The sequence below is a fragment of the Lygodium microphyllum genome, chromosome 6 (genome assembly GCF_053477565.2).
Source record: "Lygodium microphyllum isolate KBCC chromosome 6, Lygodium_microphyllum_v1.1.10, whole genome shotgun sequence".
Taxonomy (NCBI): domain Eukaryota; kingdom Viridiplantae; phylum Streptophyta; class Polypodiopsida; order Schizaeales; family Lygodiaceae; genus Lygodium; species Lygodium microphyllum.
The window spans coordinates 65,656,045-65,663,540 of record NC_141140.1 but is presented as its reverse complement, the minus strand read 5'-3'; positions in this window follow the sequence as shown (position 1 = coordinate 65,663,540).

Genomic DNA, 7,496 nt, shown 5'->3' with positions numbered 1-7,496 from the left:
ACTTATCCATGCGATCTACAAGTGGGAATTGTTTCTTTGTAAATGGATGTTTGGTTTCTTGGTCCAGCAAGAAACAACGATGTGTTGCGGTTTCTACAACTGAGGCCGAATATGTTGCTGCATCATTAGCAGCTCGCGAGCTAGTTTGGCTTCGACAACTACTTGCAGATTTGGGACATCCTTCATCATCTAGTACACCTCTTCGATGCGATAACCAAAGTGCTATTAGCCTTACCAAAGACTATATACAACATAGTAAATCAAAGCATATTGCTATTCATTATCATTATGTTCGACATGAAGTCAAGAAAGGTTCCATTATGGTGGAGCATTGTCCCAGTGATCAAATGGTTGCAGACATCTTCACAAAAGCTCTTAGTGAAGCTCGCTTTAGTTCATTACGACATGCACTTGGTATTGTTCCAAGTTCTTGTCTCACTGATTGAGGCATGTATCATTGTATTCAAGAAAACTTTATAGTAAATCATTTTTGTATCGTAGGTATGTGTAGGGGCTCGGGTTTTTCCCTTGTTCTCCCCAAGGGTTTTTTCACTCGCAGCCAGAGACCTTTGTTTGAGTGGGGATGTTACAACTATATATATCATCTCTCACTTAACTTGGGTCTCACCTATATATACTAACTCTACATCAATATGAATCATTCTTTGGGAGCATGCCTTGTGTATCTCTCTCGTACTCTCTCTCTCTCTCTCAACACATCCCAATAAATATCTCTGACAACCAAAATGACATCCAATACAAAGTTTCAGAATAGCAAATGAGAATCCAAGCCAAGTCTTCAGAGAGCACTAAAGCTCAATAAGTACATGGTACACTATGCCAAGACAAATTAATCAAGCCGTAGGCGTCGAGTAAGCATGTACCCAAATAGCATATAACTGTCAAAGCACTAACCACTGTCAAGCATAGACCAATGTCAATAAGTGTGGGCCGAAATAAGCTCAAGCTTCCAAAAGCATTTGGATCCAATGAAAAGCTTGAAGTCGTCCCTCAATGATCAATATATCATAGCATAACCCAAGACATACACCCAGAACCAGTAGGCATATGTCAAAGCATGAAAGATAGCTTTAGCCCAAGAGTATTCAACATGCATTTACTGTTATAACTGAGTATTTCCAGCCCTACAATCAGGCCAAAATCATAGCATTACATGTAGCTTCAATCCCCAAGTCAATCGGGATGCAATAGGCATCAAACCGGTTATGTAGTCATGCCGAAACAAGCATAGGCATAAAGTGTGAATGTAGCACTAGCATCAAATGTCAGTGGAGTGCAGAAGTCCGATGTCTTGGCAGTTTTTCAGATATGGCTTGCTCTTGTTGAGAACCAGACTGGGTATAGGCTGAAATGCCTTAGGACAGATAATGGGGAGAATATGTCTCGCATGCTTTTGAGCAGTTTTGTGATGACAGGGATATTAAGTGTCAGTTGACTGCCCCTTACACCCCACCCCAGAATGGTTTGGCTGAGCATATGAACAGGACTATTCAGGAGCGTGTGCGCTCTATGCTTAGCCATGCAGGCCTACCCCAGATTTTTTGGGCTGAGGCAGTTAGTACGGCAGTGCATGTAATAAACCGATCGCCTTCCAGTGGATTGGATTTCCAGGTTGCAGAGGAAGTTTGGGCTGGTAAGCCACCCTCTTATGCGCATCTCCGTGTCTTTGGATGTGAGGCATTCTGCCATGTGCCCAAGGACAAGAGGAGTAAATTGGATCCAAAGAGCATTAAATGCATATTCCTTGGCTATGGTGAGTCAGGAGAGATGGGCTATCGCCTATGGGATCCGCAGGCGCGGAAAATAGTACGCAGCCATGATGTCGTCTTCCATGAAGACAAGATGCACAGGCAACCTGAGAAGGTGGTTGAGATCCGCAGAGTGATCTTTCAGGAGGAGCCTAGAGCTCCAGCACATCCAGTAGTACAGCCTGCAGCAATTCCTCCACAGGGCCATGGTGTTGGACAGGCAGCAGAGCCTGCGGTGAGACGGTCTGCTAGAGATAGACGTCCACCTGACAGATTTCAGCCTTCTATGAATTATGTTTTGGTTACAGATGCAGAAGAGCCTTTCACTTATGATGAGGCTATGTGCAGGGGTGACAGTCACTCCTAGGAGAGGGCTATGCAGTCTGAGATAGACTCCCTGCACAAGAATGAGACTTGGGATTTGGTTGCCTTGCCTAAGGGCCTATGCAGTCTGAGATAGACTCCCTGCACAAGAATGAGACTTGGGATTTGGTTGCCTTGCCTAAGGGCAAGAAGGCTTTGCCATGCAAGTGGGTGTACAAGCTGAAAAGTACCCCTGGACACCCCAAGCCGGCATACAAGGCTAGATTGGTAGCAAAGGGTTTTAAGCAATAAACATGGTGTGGACTTTGATGAGGTCTTCTCTCCTATGGTTAAGATGACCACCCTGTGCTTAGTCTTGGCTTTGGTTGCACAGCTTGACTTAGATCTATATCAGTTGGATGTCAAGACGGCTTTTCTACATGGGAACTTGCATGATGAGATCTATATGGATCAGCCTAAGGGCTTTGCAGAACCTGGCAGGGAGCACCTAGTGTGCAAGTTGAAGAAGAGCTTGTATGGCTTGAAGCAGGCACCTAGGGAATGGTATCATAAGTTTGATGCCTTTATGCAGTCACAGGGCTACAGTAGGAGTGCTATGGATCCGTGTCTTTACAGAAGAAAGCCCGTGATGGCAGTTTGCTTATTTTGGTACTCTATGTTGATGATATGCTGATAGCAGGGAAAGCTCATGATGAGGTAGATGCTCTTAAATCTCAGCTGAAGAAGAGCTTTGAGATGAAGGATTTGGGACAGGCCTCACATATACTTGGGATGCGCATTAAGCGCGATAGGCATCAGGGGCTTTTGTATCTCTCACAGCGGGAGTACATTCATAAAGTCCTTGAGCGCTTCCGCATGCAGGACGTAAAGCCTATTGGCTGTCCATTACCTTCTTATGTGAAGGTATCACAGGCCGATTGTCCGCAGACAGATGAGCAGAGGGCCGAGATGGCCAAGATCCCTTATGCTTTAGCCGTGGGCAGTTTGATGTATGCCATGATAGCCACTCGTCCAGATATTGCACATGCAGTTGGTGTTGTGGCACGCTATATGGCTACACCTGGCAGTAGATATTGGGATGCCGTGAAGAATATCATGAGGTACCTGAAGGGCACACCAGATATGTGTATTTGCTATGGCAGCCAGGATACAGGGGTTGTGGGGTACACTGACTCCGATTATGCAGGACATGCAGATAGTAGGAAGTCCACTTCTGGCTATGTATTCACCTATGCTGGAGGGGCTGTCTCTTGGATGTCCAGGGTTCAGAAGTGTACGGCTTTGTCTACCACTGAGGCCGAGTATGTTGCAGCCACTGAGGCTTGCAAGGAGGCCATATGGTGCCGTCTAGTTGCTGACCTTGGGATTGATGCTACACCTACATGCATTCGGATTCTATGAGTGCCATTCAGTTGGCTAAGAATCCGATCTTCCATGCGAAGACGAAACACATTGAGGTGAGGTATCACTTCATACGTGGTGTCGTGGAGGACAGGTGTGTTGACCTTGTCAAGATCTCCATTGACGAGAATCCTGCAGATCTGCTCACGAAGAGCCTCACTATTGAGCGCTTTGCCTTCCTCAGGAGGTTGATGGGCGTTGGATGAGATGTCGCCTTTCCTCATCCCTTGTACCTATGTACATTTGTACTGTCTTTCTTTTTCTTTTCTCTCTCACTAGGGCAGATTCGCCTTTAAGTGGGAGGTTGTTGGGGGTAAAGGCGCCTCCGCCGTGCCGCCCCGTGTATTACTGTACCGACAGTACCCGCCACTGCACACTGCAGGTGGCGGGCACCCGTCACGTCACTTTATTCTTTATTCTTTTAGTGACAGTTTGAATAAAGGAAGGCCCGGTCACACATTGTGACTGTTGGAGTTCCCATTTCTTGTCTCTCTCTTTCTTGCTCTTGCTCTCCCACCATAGCTCGCGTGCAAGCTTCGATCCTTCTCACCTTTCAAAACCCACTAAGAAGCCTAAGGAATCAAAGACTACCAAGGTGGTGGAAAGAGAAGAGAAGATGGATGCTCCAAAAAACTAAGGTGGCTAAGAGAGACGTTACAACAATTGGTATCATGTATGTTTTCATTTTCCTATACACACATGGGATGGGCCTCTACCATCACTACACACACATCACTGTATTCAGTGCATTGCACTATAAGGATCCTTGGCCTTTCTTCTTGTACCTATGCCAAATAGGTTGGGATGAACTGATACACCATCAATAGTGCATGTTGGTATACTCCTTTTGAACCATCCCTCTTGTCGATTTCTAAACTGGATGTGAGATACGAATTTCAATCATTCTCCTTAAGTGGCATAAGCTATTCGGTGAATGCGTGATCTATCATCCTCCCACGAGCAATTGTTGAGCTGAATATTTGTATTTTTCATCCTCGACACCTTGACCAGAAATCTTCATCGACAAGGCTATCTCCCCGGGTACTATTGCATGGTCCCTACCATATTAGAAGTATGCTGAGACGAGCTGTGCTACCTCTTGCAGATGACTTCGACACCTCGCACATCAACGAGGGTTCACCCCAAATATCAACTAAATGGGCCAAGTGTTTCTAATCCTACCCCTTCTATTTACAAGTGTATGTTTTATTTTAAGTGTGGGGATGTCTTAATCCCATTGTCAGTCATGTTCATAAGTTCAACTGATTTTCTTTCCCTTCTTGATAAGGTCTTAAGTGTAGGAATGCATCCCCGTACATCTCGCCCATATAAATGCATGCATCCATTTATAGCTTGATCTTTACATGTTGAAATATCTCTTCTATACCATGATGGGGTCCCTTCCCCACCCACCTATATTGTTTCACCCCATGCCCAGGGTTTTTCCTTGCCCATTTGACCCTTTGCCTTTTTTTGCAACTCTCCCATATAAGTATGCCCTACATTCATCGAAACTCACATTTAACCTTACTCTCCTATATTTTTCCTTTTTCAACCCTTCATTCCGACTAACGGCTCACGAGAAATTAATTTTTGAAGGATTTTATGTAAATGGGTCATGTTTCCATGTGAATGCACCTTTTTATGCCAAAACTACCACTTGATATTATATTCCCGACCTGTCTCTTTCCCTTGACATTTTTTGTTTTCACAATCTATCCTTCCGATGCACGATTTGGACATTATTAATTATTGCGTGTTCATGTATATTTTTTAATGTGATTGTTGCTATTTTTCCATGTGAACCTACTTTATTCTCATTAAAATTTTGATCTGATTGGATAGACTTCACCAATCTACCAAACTGCACATTTTTTCTTTTTCCTCCATCCCGTTTTGACACTCAAATTTTATGCTCTTAATTTTTACATGTGTTTTTGTGCTCATTTTTACTATTTTTTCGATGTGAACATGTCCTCTCACACTAGAAGCATATTTTGCCTGATAGACCTATCAAACACTTTTACCTTGACATTTTTTCCTTTTTGATGCCTTTTGTTTTGATGCAGAGATTCTTTTGAATTAATTTTCGACCCGTCTACGTGTCTTTTTGTTATTTTTTCCATGTAACACACCCCATTGTTCTCAAACCTATATTTTCACTTATCTATCATGTATGATGCTTTACTCTACAGACAGTTTCCATCTTCAGTCCCCTTGGTTTTGCTAGTTGGATTTTCTCGAATTAATTTCTATTTTCATTTTGATTAAATTTTTGGTTTTTTTCCATACAAATGGGGACTCGTCTCATCAAAACTACATTCTGATGTGACACGCCTATCTACACCTCACTATAACATTTTTCCTTCTTTCCGCTCTTCATTCCAACTGACGGATTTTCTTGAATTAATTCTTGAGTCTCTTCTTGTGCTTGATTTTGGACTTTTTTTCATGTGAATGCATGTTTTGTCAGTGGATGTGTCATTGGTCCATTCCAGTTTCTTCCCCCTATTGTCTTGCCAAGTTTTGCTTTTTACGGAATGTTCATCTAAATTTTATTTTTTCGTGAATTTTGTATTTTCATTGCCCCTGCATGCTGCGTCAATGATTGGTTTTCGTCTCAGGATATGTATCGATACGTCCACTACATCGCATTTGATATACCCACATGCTTTTCCCACTTTTTCTCAATCCTGTCATGACAAATTTTTTACCCCGCTCCGCATTAGTGCGCGAAACAGGGAGCACGCTTAGTTTTTATGATTTAGAAAAAAAAAACAAAAACACCAAACCTTTATTTTTTAAAAACAATTTAAAAATTAATTATTTTCTCCCCAATGGTCCCTCCTATCCCCCTCTCCTTCTCCATCTTCTCTCCCTCTTTCTCTCTCCCTAAGCCTCATTCTCTCCTCTCCCTCTTTCTCTCTCTTACCCTCCCCCCTCCCTACAGCTTTCTTTCTCCTCCCCCTCTTCCACCATCTTCCTAAATGGATGTAAATATTTTGTATTTGATTCTCAGCTCTCTAGTTATACTTCTTTAGTGAGTCCTTAAAGATTAGGACAAAATCAGAATCTATATACCAAATTTCATCAAAATTTTCTTGTTTCTTGCACTTGTTCTATACATAAGTCATAGGAAAAAGTCTTTCAACAGTCTCAAGCTCTGCATGACTAGATAATGCATAATGACATTGTTGTCTACCCTTCTAATTAGCTTGCTTCTTCTAGCACTCTTTTGCAATGTGGCCATGCTTGCCACACCAATGGAAATATTTATCCTTGTTTGCACTTTCACGAGTAGACTAAGTGTGCCACGATCCTCTACCCCTAGAATGAGACCTCCCCCTCTCATGGGAGTATCCATCACCTCTACTAGAAAATCTGTGTTGATGTTGCCCATGCTGAGATGCATGCTGTTGGGTTTCCCTACCATGACTAGAAGCTTTGCCATGATAACCATAGCCTCACTGATTAGAGTAAAAATCAGCAACTCTATTTTTAGAGCTCCTCGAGCTCATAGACAAACCCAATTTTACTTCTTCATGGATAAGCAAGGATACCAATTTATTAAAGTTAGACATTTTAGCCTTGATTGAAATTGATATATCAAAATACTTCTCAGACCATTCAGGGTCACAACCACCATATCCTCATCACCTACCTCAGCTTCTACAAGAGCTAATTGATTTGTACTAGTCTTTATTTCAGTCACATAGTCTTGAATGGACCATCCTTTTCTGTCCATCGTGTTAAACTTCTACTTCAGCTATATTTTTTTGGCACTAGTGGTAGTACCGTAGTATCTCATCAAAATCTCCCATGTATCCTTCAATGGAATACAATTCATTATTTGCATAACCATACCAGCTGAAATACATATGGATAGCCAATGCAGTACCCTTTGAGATCTCTCAGTAGTTGGTTGAGTCTTTTTAGGAAGCTTAAGCAACTTCCACACTTGTGACCAAGTCCAATAGCCCTTGCCAATGAGGAAGTTCTCCA